Source organism: Pinus tabuliformis, chromosome 7 (genome assembly GCF_031772625.1).
Source record: "Pinus tabuliformis cultivar Carrire ecotype Pingquan chromosome 7, CPIR1, whole genome shotgun sequence".
Taxonomy (NCBI): Eukaryota; Viridiplantae; Streptophyta; class Pinopsida; order Pinales; family Pinaceae; genus Pinus; species Pinus tabuliformis.
The window spans coordinates 224,821,198-224,843,074 of record NC_142293.1 but is presented as its reverse complement, the minus strand read 5'-3'; the positions used below and the strand labels follow the sequence as shown (position 1 = coordinate 224,843,074).

General features: G+C 34.1%; 1 pseudogene; it reads left to right on the top strand.

The window, feature by feature from the left end:
• Nucleotides 1-7,750: 7,750 nt before the first annotated feature.
• On the top strand, nt 7,751-9,274 carry LOC149246661 (pentatricopeptide repeat-containing protein At1g77405 pseudogene; annotated as a pseudogene).
• Nucleotides 9,275-21,877: the final 12,603 nt, after the last annotated feature.

Sequence of the window (21,877 nt, the reverse complement as noted above, 5' to 3'; positions counted from 1 at the left end):
AAACATATATGTTTTTGAAATATATATATGCCATACCATAGCTTCGCTCACCATTGTCGTTGAATGCTTACGGCCTCCACTTATATCTTTACATATTCCACTTGCACCATTACATTGCCCGCGGCCCTTTTATCACTATGTTATATGCTTTTGATTGTTTAGATATGCGCATTAGGTTATATATATATGTCTCCATATTGTATGCGCAATACTTTTATACCCAATACCTTTGATATATGCGCATACCATATTTCTTTTTGCTCTTCAATGATTGGATTACCAGTCACAGGCGTATGTGATGATCCTATCTCTACTTGTGGGGGGTTTTTGATAAATCTACCTTGAGGATCTCTAACTCTAGGCATAAAGAAACATAATTAAAGAAATGAAATGTAACTAATGTTTTTGTGTATTTTGGATTTTATCTCTCTATTGACTATGCTGATATTTGCCTCCCCGACAACGGCGCCAAAATGTTGAGCTAATTTATGTTCCTAAACTAACACAATTATTTACTATCAATCCGGGTTGTTTATTCTTGGAGGCAAATTCACTATTTGTGAAGATCAAATACAATCAAACTTTGAAAGATAAATGATTAAAAACTAAGAGAAAATATATCTTAAAACTCTTGATTCAATCAGCTTAAAAGAGGAAACATTGAAAGAGTTCTTGAACTCAAGAAGTCTACTTCCAACTCAATTATTACTTCATGAATTAGAGATGATAACCAGAAACTCAAGATGCATAAATCATACATGAAAAAGGCTCTTAACTTAAGAGACACTTAAAGTTTTCCAACATAACTTATTCATCTTAAGATATAAATCTAAATGGAAACAAACTAGTTGCATGTAAACAAAAGAGACTACTTCTAATTCACCATTTCATAGAGAGAATGCCCAACTTGAACATTTGTTTCCCAACTCAATTAGATGATGAATAAACCATTAACAACTGAAATCAATCACTATTCATAATCATGATGCAATCTGAAATAAGACTTTGAAAAACTAAAGCTACCATCAACCAGATTTGCAATGAAAGAAATCTAGTCTAACTTGGAAGTGTACTTAGCTTGGAGTGGGGGCCCTCCACCCTTGCCTTGCACACTTATGAAGATGATATCAGAAGCTTTATATCAGCAAAACATCCATGTATTGATCAGAAAAATGAAAGTAACACAAGTCTCCAACTTAAGTCTTCACACCAAAAATATTACAGCATAAAAGTATCATATGTCAAGTGTTTTGAGCCATCAAAGTGTGGCTCTTAAATAAGAGGTTCGTGAAACCAACTGATCTAAAATCACTCTAACAAACATATCTACTCTAATCCACCTATCCAAGTCGAATCCACCTTCCTCATCCCAAGAAATATGACTAATATCTTGGAATCCCAAAACAGCCCTATTTAGATGGGATTTCTGGATGACTAGTCATGATTGACTAGCTCCAAAAAGGCATAATAAAGCTCGATCTGGTTGAACCAGGCATAGGTGGCTTGGTCCTAGTTCCCAAGCTTTCCATTCATGCATCCCATTCGTCCTAAGGTGGCCTGCATCCATATCAACCATAAAGTGATTACGGGAATTTCTGAAATTGCCAAAATTGCACTTAAAATCAAACTTTTATAAAAACTCTAGAAATTGACAAATTAAAGTTAAATACCTGATTATACTTCAAATATTCATTAAAATGAGATGGATGAAGTGAAAATGAAGGATAAATGGATAGTTAGATAAGTTTCTCAAAGCAAAAAGAGATCAAAACTGAAGCCCAACAATAATGTTATAGGATAGATACATAAAAACATCATGAGTTTTATGCAAGTGGGGTGGTAGTACAAGACAATAGGAAATTGGTCCAATTTTTCTCTTTGATTCTAAAAGTTCTTATATATCGATGTGGTAAATTCACACATTTCTCAAATTGAATAGGAATAGAATAGATGCTTGCATAGTCTTCTAGTGCATAATGGTAGACATTTGTACAAATTCTTTCCCCCCCTTTTTCTATAAATCTTTGTTTGTGGGTCGCACAATAAGGAAAGAGATTGCATCATCACTGATGCCCTGGGCTCTGTTCCGGGTATTGGAAAAGATGCCTCCCTTTGCAGGAAGGAATGGAGAATTTGATCATTTTTCTCTACCCTATCTTCAAATAATATTTTGTTCTACTTGTTTGATGTCTTCAGAAAGTTGGGAGGTACACATCCCCTATAACAATGTCAAAAAAATTTAGGGATGATCCAGGGTTTGAAATACTTCACTCAAAATCCACCTAGAAACTTGTCAACAAGTCGAATCTGATCACATACACTTCTGACCACTCTTACAACCCTTCAACTCTTCAAAGGCAGTGTTGGATTTGTTTTTGGTATTTTCTAATCTATTATTGGTAAAATGCTAAAATTAACAATCTACTTCAAAAAATAAATGCCACTATCTTCCATCTTCATACATTTAAGAGCTAAAACATCAATTGAATATTTGTGAAAACTTTGAAGAAAATACTGAAAATAAAGCAAACCCAAGGGGTGGGTTCTTCAGTCATGATAGGGGCTGGTCCAATTAACGATCAACCCAAATGCATCTACAAAAGACAACTTTATCGACACTCAAATTGTTCTAAGCCATAAAAATATGTATCCAGTAGTTTCCTTCCTTGCTTCTATGGTGAAAGGTAAGGTTAAACGGTATAGAATGTTCAAAAGAAAATAAATAAACTCCTTGAATTCTATAGGCCAAAACACTCATTTTTAGATGCAAATATGCCTTTATAAGCACATACTAGGAAAGAAAATAAACAAACTCGTGAAACTATGCAACAAGTGGAAAAAATAGATAAAAGTATCTAACTTCCAAACCAACTATCCAAGATGATGTACATAATTTAAATTTTTAAATAGAAATGAAGACATGGTTTTCAAATTTTAAACCAGAAACGAAGACATAATTTTCAAATTCCAAAATAAAAATTTGAAATATCTAAATTATACCAAATTTTGTGTTTCACATTAGGAAGCAATATCTACACTATACAAATTTTTGTTTCATAATAAACGTCAACCCCATTTCATTTTTAAAATTCATTCCTCATTAAGATGTAAGTAGTAGGAGGAGTTACCTGGGGTTATCTTAGGTGGTTATATGGAACAATTATTATCCTTCTTACCCAGGTTCAAATGCTAGTGACATGATGGGCTTTGATGTTTTTGATGTGGATCAATTATTATCCTTTTCACCCAGGTTCAAATTTCACATTGTGACATGATGCTTTCATGAGCCATTTGTTGACTACTATGATTATCATGAAATTAATCTGGTTTACCCTAGTTACCATTCTCAAAATGAAGGTAAGTGCCTGGTGCATTTATTTAGGATATATATATATATATATAGATATATATATAGATATATATATATATATATATATATATATATATATATATATATATATATATATATATATATATATATATATATATATATATTTCAAGCGAGGAAAAAAGAAAAAGAGAAAAGAAGACAATTCAAAGTTGCAGTGTGTACCCTGGCCCAAGGGGTTGTACAGAAACAGATTCAATGAATCAAAATAGAAAAATTGCACAAAAGTACAGGAATAGAATGAGAATACAAATAATTAATGTTCTTAGGCAAAGAGACCATCATACAATAATTGCATGCTATGTTGCCTATATAAAACTAAATGATATAATGTGCAATTTCATCAACTCGAGAGAGATGAATCAAAGAATTAAAAGGGTGGGATAGATTAGAGATACAAAAATAAAACTTGGAAAAGTAGATGAAAGTTTCTAGGACATTCTTTACAACCTCCTGCCCAATGGTTCCACCAAATATAGCTGCCATGGGATACAACACTCCACTGAAACCACTTGCAAAATATTCGAATACATTATAGTCAACAACATTAACATCCATCTTAACCAGCGAGCTATCATTTTAAAAGCTTTGCCACATCAATGACATATTGGCATCTTCCTAAGATGCAAAATGGAACACCCAAATTTATGAACAAATTTATCTGGGGTTCAGACAACCAAGTGTACAAGGGGAGGGCAGTCAAACATGGAGAATCATTGAGAAGAAGTTCGCTAGGACCTTCAAGTGCTTCCTTCAGTGCATGAAACTTTAAGAGCTTGGATTTCTTTGCCTAAGTGATTATGCCACCCATCTCATAGCATCCAAAAGTTAGTGGTATCTTCATGGACGTGGAAAGAATATGGTCTTCCAGTCTCTGCCTTTCTTGGCTTCCCATCACTGAATTCATTCATAAATTTAACTTTAGAGAATCAACAAATCACCATCCTTGAAATGGAGCCTTTCATCATCAACCACACATGACACAAGAGTAGGATTGTAGTTAGAACATAAGAAATGATTCCCATCTATGCTTCCACAGTATTCACATCAAACACATTAAGCTCTGTCCCAAAGTCACAAAACATACTGCCAAACAGTCCCAAACATTGGATTTGATTAGAGAAATTGATGGTTTATGATTATGATAGACATCGTTTGTATTAAATTGCTTTCTCGACACCTATGTCTTTGAACATTGTCCCCTGCAATTGCATGGAATATGGAATCCATTACCACTTGGAAGTTCCATCATTTCCTAGGAAATTAGGCATCAACAAAATTGCCTGGCAACAAAAGAGGTGTTGATGTCATATCTTAGATTTAGCAGAAACTGAAACTACAACACCAACATTTAATTTCTACAACTTATTACAGCAAGCAACTGCCTTGTATTTGCCAATATCAGGTTCAATAAAATAGAAAATTGGCATACAAGTCCTGCCTTTCAACATTTGATTGGTCATGCAAAGTCACTGATTCCACTCCTGCTAGTATCACATCATTGACCATTTCAACGTTGAGGCCTTGAAGGCCAGACATGAGAACATTTGCACTAGCTTGGCATCTGATAGCCCCCCTTCCATAAACTGCCAGATGTCTGTTGTGAAAACCTTCGTCTATGTATTTGCTTTCGTACATGATCAGAAGGAATCAAGTTTGTGCTACCTCCACTAGAAGACATCATGTTAATTATGTTTGTGTTATTCACTCAAGATAAGATGATCCATTATTACCACCTCAAAGCACTATCTGTTCTTATCTTGATCTAATGAGGACAAGGACAAGGACAAAGGATGCACTTTCTTAATTGAGGTCCCCTCTACCATAATATATAGTTGTTCAATATATCATGGCATACAACCCCTTCCTCTATAGTCATGACATCATGAACTGCTCAATTAATTATACATTATGATGACTAGTCATCGTCATTCCTACTCATTGCATGTTTGCCTCGCCTTTCAAATGATTTATTTTCCTAAGGCCAACCTTAAACTACCTCACAATTTTTTTCATGTTTGCAAACTAATATGATCTTCATGCCCATCTCAACCTTCTTGAAAATATCTCCACACTATAAGGGAAAATCCAATCAATGTGGCATGTAGCAAGTCAGCTCTCTTGCTTCATTATTACAAGTCTCATCCAATCTCTTGTCTGAATTGTCATACAAAGTCTCTGAATATTTGATCATCATTTTATTTATTTATTTATTTATTTTTCAATGTTTTTGGGTGAGAACCGTGTTATATTAGCTAGCAGTTTGTCATCTTGAAACTGAATAGCAACCATCTATGGACATTGAAAGAAGGCCCTCACTGTAGGAAGTCACTTTTCGATATCAAACTGTGTTTCATGGCTTCCAAGGAATGCCATATGCTTTTGACTACAAAGGTCCCTTTCATAATGATCGGCACAGGGTAATCAAAAGTGTATGCTAGCTTATAACCTGATCAGGCTTTAGTTGATAAGGCTCAAGAACTAAGGCACTGCCCTTGAATTATAATGTTGTCAGTGCAGATCCCAATTAGTGTTATAACCACAACAATCAATCAAGCAAAAACACCAACAAGAAAGAATATTACAGTCATCCAATATGCTGAAAGACAATATGTTTAAGGCTATCTTCCTTTTTTGTTTTTCTTCTTCCTTGACATAATTTCCAAAAATCTTTTCACGGTCTAGATAGGGTCGTACATATTTATTATAAAATTGTATGCGTGTAAGTTTCATCATAGTTTTTCAATGTAACTTCCACACCAAAAGCACCTTTGGATCTCAGATTGGCAATCACCTTGTAGCGAGGAAGTACCTGCTTATGAAAATTTACACCCAAATAATCAAGGACTTCTACTAGGTTCCTAACAGGGAACCCCATGTCACTAATCAGAAAATTAACCTTCTCTTTTATAGGTTGCAATTCATACATAATAATGCATGGTTCCTTTTCTAACAACTTGAAGGCTTCACCATGTGACAGTCCTTGTTTAATGAGATATTCAAGGCATGATTTCACTCGTCTACTTCCTGTTATAATGCCCTCTCTCAAAATCTTGTCTTGCAAGGGTTTTCTACATTTCAAGTTATTCAGCAATGAAACACACCTTGACAGCTACCCACCCACCTTCATCAAAAATACATAAGGATTGTGCATAATTTTTTTTACAAGATGATGACCAGTGAAGCCCGAGCTCTCCAACTCATTAACCAATGGTTTCAACTTGTCTTTGATGCTATGAGCCAATAATGCAGGAAATGTGGAGTAGACTTGATCTATGTCCTCTCCTGTCAGACCAATGCTCTTGAGATACTCGATTTTCGAAGCCAGAGATTATGTTCTATAAGTGACAAAATTCAGGTACTTCCTCAAAACAAGATATATGGTCCCATTCTTAACTCCTGTATCCCTTAAAACCTTAACCTTTGTTTCTAAATTAGTGTGTTTATTCAAGAAGAATAACAAGGGACACTTCTCCAAGCATATGCCTATGTAAGAGGATCCAATTCTATGATCCAACAGAAATTTCACATTTTCTTCATAGTTTAGTGGACCAACAGGTTCTAGTCCGAACTTTGCACAATAATTTAAGAGTGCCTCAATAATATCCTCTCTATTTGGGTATTTCTGAAGTCTAGAAAAAAAGAGGGTGCCATTGATTCAAGTAATCAACGTTCAAAACAGAGGGGTAGGAATGAAAAAAGAGTGGCAAGGTCTCTCTGCTTAGACCATAAACCTCGAGGGTTTTTAGGGTCTTTTCCAGTTCAGACTCAGAGCATTTTAGTAAAGGTTTATGTTTCTGAATCAAATCATAAATATCGGACCTCAGAAATCCATACATTTCAAACAGCCTGGTAACTACAACCAGTCCTCTGTCTGCACAAAGCTCAATCCCAGATGGCAGCGTACCATCTTCCTTCTTGCCAATGCTCTCCAGAAGGAGTTCAACTTCATTGACGGTATCAACTTCCTTCAAAAGGGTTTCTACTACTACAGGAAAGCTGGAAAGTTGCAAAACCCTGAGTTTAAATCTCGTTGGCATAGAGTTTCGAGCATCAGTTGGGAATTGAGCATGATGTTAGAAGGTTTTACCAGCTTCTACAATGTCTCCGCAGAAAATGACGCATTATAGCAGGAGAAAACTCTGAAGGCGAGGTAAACTATTACAATGTTCTGGCATTTGATTTTGAGAACACGCGCCCAACCTCTGTATTCTTTCAAATTGAATCATTTGCTCCTACCACGATCCAAATATATAAACACATCCCCTCCTAATTTGTTCATAGAAACGCGACTACTTCTCTTTGCATTTCATACATTTTCTATATCCACTTGCCAAGAATTGGAAAATTCAACAGCTCCAAATGTTACCCAAATATGTTCGCACGGACGCATTTCAGAATGCGTTATTTTTTTCATGCAATGTTGCCAAAATCGTGGAAATTATTATTCAGACAGATGATATAGAAGTGGGTTTCGATGGGCTTGGCCTCAAAACATTGACCAATGATATTGTCTGCGAAGTACTCAGAACCCTTCAAAGAAGTTTCTCAAAGAGATTACGCAGAAGGATTCCAGCAAAGGTTCCCCATTGTAGAGAGATGCCTTTGGAAAGAGGCCCAACAAGATCAATCTATACGAGGATCCTGAGGTCTTAGAAATCCTTTGTCAGTTAAACAGGGTGTGGGTAAAGCATTGAGATTCTATTCATGGGCTGGAAAACAAGATGGGTTTGCGCATGTTTAGCTTACTTGCCAGGAGATGGCATGGACTCTGGCGAGGGCAATCCTACTGAAAATGTTATGGAGGTTCCTCCATGAAATGGCAAGAAAAGAAAGTGGTCTTGTAAGAACAAAAATTGTGACCTTTGTCATAAAAGTCCTGGGTGAACAAGGTCTAGTGAAGGAGGCATTGGCTTGCTTTTATCGAATGAAACAATTCCATTGCAAACCAGATTCGATCACCTACAATATCATTAGCATCTCTGTCACCACATTGTAACTGCGTTCAAGCATGCATCATTAAATTGTGGTCTTGCTCGAATTAATTACCTGGTTTGTTTGAACTGGTCCCTGAACTGAAGTTAAAACTGTATTCTCTAAGGCATTGGGTTACTCACATTTTGCCTGTTCGATATAGGTTTGTGCATTGAATAGAAAACCCGTCGTTCCATGCATTTGAGTGGTCATATTTTGGCTGTTTTGATTGAATTCGTTGTGAATTTGAGGTAAAACCGTTTCCACTGCATTTGAGTATCCACATCTTGACATGTGGATCAAGGTGAAAAATAGGAAGGAATGAAGAAAGTGAGAGTAAGGTGGGGAATTTCAACAAAGCGAGATTTCTATTTTATCAGATGAAAATGTCGGGCTCTAGATGCCCTCTGGATGTTTTCACCTAAACTATTCTGATCACCTGTTATTGCAAACACAGTATGCATACAAGTATTCAGAAGGCGGTTAATAAGAGATTACAGGAAGAAAATCGGTTGTTTAAAGAGATGTGTTACGATGGTTTTATGTCGGACGTTGTTACTTACAATTGCTTGATTGATGGCCTTTGTAAGAATTGCAAAATCGATAGGGCCCTGGAGATCTTCCGACAGATCCATCAGGATGGTTGTGCTCCTAACAAGGTTACTTATAATTCCTTCATCAAATATTATAGCACTGTGAATGAAGTAGATAAAGCTATGGAGATGCTGAATAAGATGGAGGAGAATAACATATCTCCCACTTGCAGTTCTTATACACCAATTGGTCATGCATTATGCGAAGGAGGACTGGTTGGAAGAAGGTAGTAAGGTATTGATAGAAATGGTTGTTAAGGACTCTGTTCCAAGATCTTATACATATAAGCTTGTTACTGATGCTCTTAGGAAAGCATGAAAAGATGGATTACTAGCAAAAGCAGAGGTATGTAGGAAGATCAAGCTTGGAATTGAAGCTAGGGATAGACATGTAAAAGAGTGAAGGGCATGGTCTATACATGAATCCCTGAAATATCACCTCTTCCCATATAGGTGCACAAATTTAGACAACTATGGCATAAAGAAGCATGGCAACTGGATCTTGATCCATTATTGACTTCTCTCCATGGGAGGTTGTAATTGGAGATGGAAAGGGCAACAAATCTAGATTAATTTGTGATAACATGTTCACCAAGGGGAACATCAAGCAACCCAAGCAAGCATCTATATGCCAATTTCCTTTCCAGCTGATACGAAACCAATTATTTGGAAGAGGGTGGAAACAAGCTAGCATCGATACAATATTGCCAGTCCAACAGCTCCCTCCGCAATATCTATCACAACACTGTACATAGCTTGGCCTCTGTATGTCATATTCAATCTAATATATATATATATATATATATATATATATATATATATATATATATATATATATATATATATCTATATATATATATATATAGATATATATATATATATTAGGATTACAAGTAATTATGAGGGTTACAAGCTCTTATAGCGGAAATTTGGGTTTAGTGGGTTTTGGGTCCAGGTTTTGAATCTGGGCTCTGATACCACGTGTGAGGATTCCATCCTAGGGTCCTCTAACATAACTAAATTCTCTAATTTCAAATACAATAAAATGGGAAATAGATCATTTCTAACTAAACATTTAATCGATAATATTTTTCCATTAAAATTTATTTCCTACAATTAAATAGTGGGCATTACATTTCAATCACTTACATGAGTAATCTATAAATAGAGAAATATATGTTCCGATAGCCTGGATGAGATGCCCCTGAGCTCTTGATCCGGCTGGGATGCTCTTCTTGACTACCGACTGGATTTACCTCCCAACCAACTAGGGAGTAATTCTTATCCCAGGAAACCTCCACAGGTTCCCTAGCCCTCCGAGCCCAAGTCCAACAAGATGTAGTTTGTCCATGATAAAAAATACTCTCCTTTTCCTTCTCTCTTCCCCACCTTACTCTCAAAACAAATCCTCCAAAACCACAACCAAACCAATACCAAAATCAAGCCAAGGATCCCCCCTCCTTCCCTCATCCTTCCCCTTTTATGCTCCCCCTTCTCCTCTCCACCTCAACCACCTCTCATTAATGTCATAACTACTCCCTCATCCTTACATTTGACTTCTCTTCTCCCAAGTAAACATGAGAGGACATTTGGGGATGTGATATGAATATAAAATTGGGTAATTAATTGGAGAGGACCATGTCTTCTCCCAAGTAAATATTTTGGAGATGAGAGATGAATATATAAATTGGTAATTAATTGGAGAGGACCATGTCTTCTCCCAAGTAAATATGAGAGGAAATTTTGGAGATGAGAGATCAATATATAAATTGGTAATTAATTGGAGAGGACCATGTCTTCTCCCAAGTAAATCTGAGAGGACATTTTGGAGATGAGAGATGAATATATAAATTGGTAATTAATTGGAGAGGACCATGTCTTCTCCCAAGTAAATCTGAGAGGACATTTTGGGGATGAGAGATGAATATATAAATTGGTAATTAATTGGAAAGGACTATGTCTTCTCAAAATTTAAAAAATTGGGGAGGTAAATTGAGAATAATAACAAAATTTATATCAGTACTAAATTTACAGTTTCACCAATGTAGGTATGTACCAATATTTCTTGATAATTATAAGTCAATATTTTAAGGTGATTTGAACCCTAGTAATATTTTCATGATAAGATTAATTAGGCATTACATGTTGTTGCACATTCAGTAATAGAGCAAGAAGCTAAAAATTTGAGATTGAAGAAAAGTACATGAGCTTGAAGAAGCTCTTAATTTAACACTTATGTTCATGACTCTATTTTCTGTTCAAGCACCCAAAGTAGCAATTACACCTAGCGCACCCTAGAAGATTAGAAAGGAAACACATTTGTTAACAGGAGCCAAAACATATGTCACTATGAACATTAAAAAGTGACTTTAAATTATAGAAGAAGCATGCAAAATTTCTCTCCATTTGAGAAATTTATGTTAGAGAATTAAATCATTTTCTGAATAGTTACAAAGGGACCTTGAAAATGATAAAATAAAAAAGCTAAAAATGATTTGAATACGTTTGTAAATAAAATCAACTCTCTAAATGAAATCCAAAGACATCACCAAGGCTTTCCTACTCCAAAGAGGATTAAACAAATCAAATCAGGTTGGTCTACTAGAAGTAAATGTTCATGTATGGTCTTGTTGAATGTTCAAGCATTAATGACCATAAAAGCACTAGTTTCTTCTAAGCCATTAATATTTTTGATGGTCTCAAAGGCCCCTGAATGACTATGGACTCCATGTTGATCCCTAAATATGTCTTAAAATAAGAATTGCATGTTATCATAGTATCATTATGGGATGACTTCAACAATTTGGCCGACTTTCCATAAGCCTAGATCAAGAAATGGTTGATCATGTTTGTTAATAAAAATAATAACCAAATGATGTATTGATTAAAAGCTATTAATAAATCTATGAATTAGTTAAACTATTCATAATAATAAATATATTAATTAGTTAAGCTTTTTATTTATAAAAATAAAACACTTGAGATGAATTATTAATTAACTATTATTTATTAATTATTAATTATTATGATTACTATTTTAATTATTAATATTAATTATTAGCTCTTGACATGAATTATCCATTATTATTATTAATTAATTGTTAATTATCATGATTTTTAATATTTTTAATATTAATTAATTCTAATATAATAATTATTAATTTAAGTAATTTTAATATACAATACACTAATATTACTATTCATTAAATACCAATATATATTAATAATAAATATTTCACATACTATTTTATAATTAATATTATACTAACATATATTAGAAATTAAAAATTAAATACTTATATGTAGTATTAGTATAATAATCACTAAATATTTATAATAAAGATTATTATATTAAAATTAAAATTAATTTATTATTAATAATATAAAAATAATTAATTAAACTTAATTATAATAATAATTTAAAAATCAATTAATTGACTCATCAATAATTAATCAAAAATTAATATTATTGAAACAAGACTTGCATTCATCTCATCCCAAAACCAAATTCTACTCTCCTCATTACTATTTAATCTCTCAATTAAGCTCTTCTACTATCAAGCATTCAAGAAGTCCTGATGATGGATCCCGGTTGGGATTTGAATCGTTGATGAAAAATGGTTTTTACTATGGATTCTCCGGTAACTAAGTCAAACCAAATGGCTAAAAGTGTACAACTTCAGTTAGATGATAAAAAAAATAGATCATAAGATATTTACTCTGAGAGTGAAACAAGCTATAACCATCCCACTTGGTGTCACTCACTATAAAATGTGTTTTCAGTTTCTCAAAGAGAAAATAGCAGTAAATTTTGAAGCCATATCGCAAGCCATAAAAGCTCTCAAAGATAAATGAGATCCTCTCCATTGGATAGTTTTCAGAATAATCTTTCCAATGGTACGTGGAAGTCCAAAAATAGACTTATGGATCAGAAGTTAGAGCAAATTGAAGTTGCCCTTTGAAAGATAGAAAACAAAGAGAAAAAGACCAAGGGTAAGGCTCATCAAAAATCACAATCGGATTTTTTAAAAGTAGAAAGTAGGGGAGGACAAAGAAAACTTGTGATCAACGATTTCCGATATCGGTGACCACAAATGTCATAGGTCTAGGGCGAATCAGCGATCAGCATCCATAAAAATTTACTCACCAAAAGAAAAGAAAAACATCCACTAGCCACAATAAGGTAGAACAAGCCAAACTAATACCCTTTTCATGTCATTTATATTTAATAGCCTCAACATTATTGGTCAAATATTTCATAATCTATTTGCACCACATTTAACATGTCATCCAAGGAGGTGGAGATGGCGTTAAGTATGCATTGGATCAATTTTTAATCATAATATTACACTGAATGAAATAGTTGCAGCAAAGTTAACTTCCCTACTATTTCATGATATGTTGTACATTTATATATGTTTCATATGTTGCAATATCCATTGTTATAATATTTCAACAAAAACTACATTAATCTGCAGCTGTATAAATTTTGTTAAGTTGCCACCTACATTGGCCTTGCTGGTTATCCAAAAACAAATGATAGTGGAGAGAACGAAAAGGGAGGAGAAGATGATAATAAGAAGGAAACATATGAATTCAAAGAATACATTAAAGACAAGAAGGGTGAATGGATCTCTAAAGAAAATGAAGGTGCTAAGTTTGTATAACAAAGATGAGTTTCTTTTGAGGTCCTTGTTGGTGTTGTTGTTTTGCCGCATTTTAGAAGTAATAATAATGGTTCCATTCTCCACATTCGATAGCAAGGGTAACATAACCGGAATGAAAAAGTATAGAACAACAATCAATAGGAAATTTCCCAACTTATTACATGAAACACACCAAAACTTGCACTAAGAAATACCATTAGTTTCCACTTCTCAACCACCACAAACTAATTGAATTTCCTCTATTGAAAAGAGGAGAAAAGAATAATTGCTATAAGAGGACATTACAATGACAAAAAATCTAGTGACAGTGATGGAGAAAAGCCACCCCCTCGTGCTTCCCTTGAAAATCCCCATGTGGTTTCAACATTTAAAATTAAAGTCTCAAGTAAAAAAAGGTCACAAGATGCAAAAGGACCCATGGAAATTGACGTAAAGAACACTGTATTTCCAGAATGGGTGATGCAATATACCCATTATGATAAATCTACAAAAAAGTTGCAATTTGAAAAGGTGCAATAAGAAAGAAGAAGATAGTGAGTTAGATGAAGAGAAGAATAGATGTTTCAGAAGTTGGACCTTCTAGACTCCTAAAACTACATCAATCTACAAGGGATGTTGTTGCACATTCAGTAATAGAACAAGAAGCTAAAAATTTGAGATTGAAGAAAAGTACATGAGCTTGAAGAAGCTCTTAATATAACATCCCTGTTCATGACTCTATTTTCTATTCAAGCACCCAAAGTAGCAATTACGCCTAGCACACCCTAGAAGATTAGAAAGGGAACACAATTGTTAACAGGAGCCAAAACATATGTCACTATGAACATTAAAAAGTGACTTTAAATTATAGAAGAAGCATGACAATTTTTTCTCCATTTGAGAAATTTATGTTAGAGAATGAAATCATTTTCTGAATAGTTACAAAGAGACCTTGAAAATGATAAAAAAAAATGCTAAAAATGATTTGAATACATTTGTAAATAAAATCAACTCTCTAAATGAAATCCAAAGACACCACCAAGGCTTTCCTACTCCAAAGAGGATTAAACAAATCAAATCAGGTTGGTCTACTAGAAGTAAAATGTTCATGTATGGTCTTGTTGAATGTTCAAGCATTAATAACCATAAAAGCAATAGTTTCTTCTAAGCCATTAATAATTTTGATGATCTCAAAGCCCCCTGAATGATTATGGACTCCATGTTGATCCCTAAATATGTCTTAAAATAAGAATTGCATGTTATCATAGTATCATTAGGGGATGACTTCAACAATTTGGCCGACTTTCCATAAGCCTGGATCAAGAAATGGTTGGTCATGTTTGTTAATAAAAATAATAACCAAATGATGTATTAATTAAAAGCTATTAATAAATCTATTAATTAGTTAAACTATTCATAAAAATAAATATATTAATTAGTTAAGCTTTTTATTTATAAAAATAAAACACTTAACATGAATTATTAATTATTTATTATTTATTATTTATTATTTATTATTTATTATTATGATTACTATTTTAATTATTAATATTAATTATTAGGTCTTGACATGAATTATCCATTATTATTATTAATTAATTATTAATTATCAATTATCAATTATTAATATTGATTTTTAATATTTTTAATATTAATTAGTTCTAATATAATAATTATTATTTTAAGTAATTTTAATATACAATACACTAATATTACTATTCATTAAATACCAATATATATTAATAATAAATATTTCACATACTATTTTATAATTAATATTATACTAACATATATTATAAATAAAAAATATTAAATATTAATACAATATACTAAAGAATACTATTCATTAAACACCAATATATACTAATAATGAATATTTCACATACTATTTTATAATTAATAATATTATATTATACTAACATATATTAAAAATTAAATACTTGTATGTAGTATTAGTATAATAATCAATAAATATTTATAATAAAGATTATTATATTAAAATTAAAATTAATTTATTATTAATAATATAAAAATAATTAATTAAACTTAATTATAATAATAATTAACATAATAATTAACATAATAATAATTTACAATAATTTAAAAATCAATTAATTGACTCATCAATAATTAATCAAAAATTAATATTATTGAAACAAGACTGACATTCATCTCATCCCAAAACCAAATTCTACTCTCCTCATTACTATTTAATCCCTCAATTAAGCTCTTCTACTATCAAGCATTCAAGAAGTCCTGATGATGGATCCCGGTTGGGATTTGCAACGTTGACGAAAAATGGTTTTTATTGTGGATTCTTCGGTAACTAAGTCAAAAAAAAAAACCAAATGGTTAAAACTGTACAACTTCAATTAGATGATAAAAAATAGATCATAAGATATTTACTCTGAGAGTGAAACAAGCTATAACCATCCCACCTGGTGTCACTCACTACAAAATGTGTTTTCAGTTGCCAAGAGTGAAAATAGAAGTGAATTTTGAAGCCATATTGCAAGCCATAGAAGCTCTCAAAGATAATCAGATCCTTTCCATTGGATAGTTTTCAGAATAATCTTTCCAACGGTATGTGGAAAGATTTACTGATCGCAAGTTTTCTCTATCCTCTCCTACTTTCTACTTTCAAAGTAGAAAGTAGGAGAGGATAGAGAAAACTTGCGATCAGTAATCGCTGATATCGGTGACCACAAATGTCATAGGTCTAGGGTGAATCAGCAATCAACATCCATAAAAAATTTACTTACCAAAAGAAAAGAAAAACATCCACTAGCCACAATAAGGTAGAACAAGCCAAACTAATACCCTTTTCATGTCATTTGTATTTAATAGCCTCAACATTATTGGTCAAATATTTCATAATCTATTGGCACCACATTTAACAAGTCATCCAAGGAGGCGGAGATGGCGTTAAGTATGCACTGGATCAATTTTTAATCGTAATATTACATTGAATGAAATAGTTGCAGCAAAGTTTCCTTCCCTACTATTTCATGATATGTTGTACATTAATATATGTTTCAAATGTTGCAATCTCCATTGTTATAATATTTGAACAAAAACTACATTAATTTGCAGTTGTATAAATTTTGTTAAGTTGCCACCTACATTGGCCTTGCTGGTTATCCAAAAACAAATGATAGTGGAGAGAACGAAAAGGAAGAGAAGATGATAATAAGAAGGAAAAATATGAATTTCAAAGAATACATTAAAGACAAGAAAGGTGAATGGATCTCTAAAGAAAATGAAGGTGCTAAGTTTGAATAACAAAAATGAGTTTCTTTTGAAGTTCTCGTTGGTGTTGTTGTTTTGCCGCATTTTAGAAGTAATAATAATGGCTCCATCCTCCACATTCGATAGCAAGGGTAACATAACCGGAATGAAATAGCATAGAACAACCATCAATAAGAAATTTCCTAATTTATAACATGAAACACACCAAAACTTTCAAAAAAATACCATTAATTTCCACTTGGCAACGCAAACTAAATATTCTAGCCTCCCAACAATTATGTATTTCAATTTATGCTTTCCTGCCTTCCACGCTTTACACATTCAAAGCTATTTTCTTGCAAATGGGACATAGATTTTTCTGTAATAGCCATTTTTTGATGCAATCCGAGTGGTAAATGTGGCCACAGTCTAAAATACCTTGTTCTTCATGGTCTTTGTATTCTTCCAGACATATACTGCAAAATACACCCTCTGGCTGCTTCTTGGAGGCTTCATCTGCACTGGAATCTATGCCAAAGTAATATGCACTTCTCTTCAAACACTTAGAAATTGTCTCTTCACTTAGTCCCGTACTCACATTACCTATTCGTTCCTCCAAATTCAACAATTCCTCATACGTCATGTTATCCACATCTAATCGCATCTCTCTATACTGATCATGTGCGTTGGCAACAGCGTAAATCAAGATATTCTCTAATGTCAGATTGTCACCTTCCGCATCAATTGCTTGCAGCGACCCAAATGGTACACCTACCAACCCATCGCCCTGGCGTTCCATCAGTACTGCTGCTGATCTAAGATATTGTGGGACTTGCAAACCAGTGACTGGTGGCACGGGCACATCTGATGATGAAGAGGAATGAATATTCCGAGAAGGATTAAATTGACTACCCTGTGAAGTCCTGTAAACGGACGATGGTAAGCCCTGTACTTGAGAAGAACCTCTACTTCTCCTACTTGCTTGCGTGAAAGGAATATGATGTGATCCCCCAGGGATACTTGGTAGCGGGTGTATGATCGAAGAAGCAATATCCTCAGGTCCATTTGGATTTCGGTACACTGGAACCCAATTTCTAGATTCATGGTTAGTTGCTCTGTTCTCCGAAACTGCAACAAACCTACTATTATTAGCAATACGCGTCATCAAGTTTCTTGAACTAGAAGATGAACGCTCCCTCGCAGAAGCAAAATCCCCAGGTCCATTTTGATTTCGGTTCATTGGAACCCAATTTCCAGATTCATGGTTAGTTGCTCTGTTCTCCGAACCTGCAACAAACCTGCTATTACTAGCAATACCCATCATCATGTTTCTTGAACTAGCGTTTTCTTGTTGAGAAGATGAACGTTCCCTTGCAGAAACAAAATCCCCAGGTCCATTTGGATTTCGGTTCATTGGAACCCAATTTCTAGATTCATGGTTAGTTGCTCTGTTCTCCGAACCTGCAACAAACCTGCTATTATTAGCAATACCCATCATCATGTTTCTTGAACTAGCTTCTTCTTGCTGAGAAGATGAATGCTCCCTTGCTCCAGCATTGGAGCTGGAAGCATTGCCAAGTCTAGGAATATAAGAACTCCCATTGCATCCAACTGAATGTAAACTCCTCTGTATGCCAGACGGCACATGAAACATGCAGGGCTGGCGCAGTTGGGCACTAGTGCTTACACCTGATGGACCTGTGTCTGCAGACTGTTTACCTGAAAACAGTCTCCTGGAATGTGAAGAATTTGGCTGCAAGTCAGGTATATACCTTCCCACATTTGCAGATGGCCATATTTGAGGTAAACCTAGTTCCTGTTGATATGGAGGGTTGTGTCTTGCTCGAACAGCTTTCTGGGGAGCTTCTGATTGCCCAACCATAGATAAATCTCTGAAATCTGGACCCACATCACCTACACTAGCCCAGAGTATGACTGGTTCTTCTACAGGCCTAACAGCAGGAATTGTTGCAGCGATAGCAGGAATATTTAGGTTGCTACCGATGGTGTGCCGTCCAGGAGCTGTAAAGCGGTGGTGGCCATCATCCGACTGTGAAATGCTTTCCACTGTCTTTCTTTTACAGTGTCCTCGTGTGCCTTCTAAAGACGATGGACCTGAAATGCTTTCCACTGTCTTTCTTTTACAGGATCCTCGTGTGCCATCCATAGGATGATTGGCACGTCCATTGCTGTTTTCTGGCATACATCCAGCCATGCTGCTACAAGCAAAGGCCTCTTGTTCAGATTTTGATCCAGCCAATTGAGCTGGGTGAGGATAGCAGCTTAAATCCATGAATGGTTGCCCTTCATTTGCAACTGCTGTCTGATTAGTGCTGAAGTCATAATTATTACCATCAGAATGGAAATGTAGAAGATCATCCATGGCTTGGTTGTTGAGGGCATCCACAGACACACTTTCAGAATGAAGAACCTGTGAGTCCACCACTTGCCCTTCAAACCTTGAAGTTGACTGCACATTTGAAACTGGATTCCCGCCAATAACCATTTTATCTTCAGAAATGCATCCCTGATCAGCGGAAATATCAGATTTTGTTACACTGCCAGTGGCCCAACCATTGACAAGAGAACTACTGCCACTAGATTGACTTCCTATGTTTCTGAAACCAGAGCTTGGGCTGCTCCCTGAAGACTGATAATCGGGCAAACTTGGAGCATCCATGAGATTCTGTCGCTCACCCACAGCCTGATAATCGGGCAAACTTGGAGCATCCATAAGATTCTGTCGGTCACGCACAGCCTGATAATCGGGCAAACTTTGAGTAACCATGAGATTCGGCCGCTCACTCGGATAAATATGTGATTCAGTATCCACATTATGTTGGTCAGACATATTTTCCAAATCAGAAGCTTCTGGCATATGGTGCGAGGTGCTCCTTTGGGCTTGCATTATACCTTCAATCAGTCTCCCACGATTATAATTTAAGCAACAGAAATGTACTGCTGCGAATCACAGATTTGATAGAAATTACAGTTCAGAATGTATCAACCGTGTCAATTATTCATAAAATTGGTAACCATCATTTCAGACAAATCTCTTTGTTGTTTCTCTCATCAGAACGCAGAAAGCACCGTCTTTGTTGTTTCTCTCATCAGAAAGCAGAAAGCACCGGCTCGAGAAACTGTTGCAATTGCGTCCGCATTCCAATTACATATCCTCCCTAATGACTATATGATCTCTATATATATACTTATTTACAGCGTATGGTAAATGTAAACTTTTTATCCTTAGGCCGACGCTATTACACTTAAATTTACATTTTAAGTGCATATTTAACGCATATATTCTTTCACTTGGGGTAATATCATATACATTTAATCTCATATATTTCTTCATTTGGGGTAATATCAACATAAATCCATCTTTATTCTGGATCTGCCAAACACCTATAGGAATCAAATTTTTTCACTATATCTTAGTTTGCCATGAATACCATGGGTCAATACCATTGGTTCTCAATACCATGTGCCATCTTTATTTTTATTAATATTAATATTAGGGTTAATAATGTTTTTTGCATGGTATTGTTTAATTTCCCATTTCAAATAAGCTACATTCCATGTGAATACCATGGGTCAATACCATTAGTTCTCAATACTATGTGCCATCTTTATTTTTATTAATATTAATATTAGGATAAATAATGTTTTTTTGCATGGTATTAATAATAATTTGGCCCATAGGCTTCACCTAAATAAAACCTCCTTTTTCTTTAAATATAAAGAGGTTTATGGAGTAAATATAAAAAAAGGTTTATCACATACATTTAACCCCAATATACCCCATTAGGATTATATCAATAAGATACAAATAGTTAATAAGAAAAAACATTGACATAACAAACTATAAATCTACATTTAAATTTATTTTAGTACTATATTACTCTTGTATTCAAGATTGTTCTCATATGTTTATCTTTACTCGTGTAGGCCAGGGCTTGAAAGAACGCAAGTCAAACAAAAACATAGAATAGGAGAATCAACCGTCCTTTTTATTGGGTAGATTCCTCCAAAATAGAGATTCTACTCTTTTATATGCAATTGCTTACCATATTGTTTGGATAGAAGAAGTGTGCAATGTAGTTATAAATAGTCATCTTAACCTATAAAAGAAAGAGTAAATTGGAGTTGCATAAAGAGTAAATTGGAGTTAAAAAAAAAAAAAACTTGACAAATTGCATCTCAAATTTAAACTAAAAACTAAAATTCTCAATATGGCATGAAATTTGATCCAATTGCAATATGCAATATTTGGTTTCTAGTAATAACACCAAATCCCAATGAATTTCATTGCTAAAAATAGAAAAAAATGGATGTGTGTGATTGTCACCATATTTCAACCCCATACTATGTGATTGTTTATGTTTGTTTATCTCGAGCAAAGCCTAATAGTAGCTTGGGACCTTACATAAATAAAACCCCATGTTCATCTCTCCAACAAATTTCCAAATCTATTTTTATGAAACCCATGTTCATCTCTTCAACTAATTTTCAGATCTATTTTTAGATTTTAAGAAAAGCTCTAAAACTACCAAGATTAAAAAATTCCAAAATTAAGAATCTTGAGACTTTAAAAGTAATCATTTGGAACTCAACAGCAAGTCTCTAAAGCTATCTTTTATAGTTAAATTTTATGAAAATGGAAATGGCTAAAATAGTCGAAAGAATTTGAAAGTTCCCACTTAAGTGTCTTCATCCACCCAATAATCCACCAAAATTTTAATATCAATTCTATGCATGAAGATAAATGGCTAAAAAATGATTTCTAAAGGTTTGAATAGGAAACTTGCTAAAAATAAGGTGACAGGTTCTATCCTCCTAAAATTCTAATCTTTGGATAATCTCCAAACACTCATAGATCGCAATTCTAAAATAGGGTCATGCTGGAGTAAAACTCTGGAACAAGGTATTCCTATGGCTAAGGCACTCAAAAACTCTCGACACCAAATGGTGAACTCTATATGATGAGCCCACCCCTTGTGATATCCATGAAAATATGTTGGAAGTTAGCATACAAATTTGCAACTTTT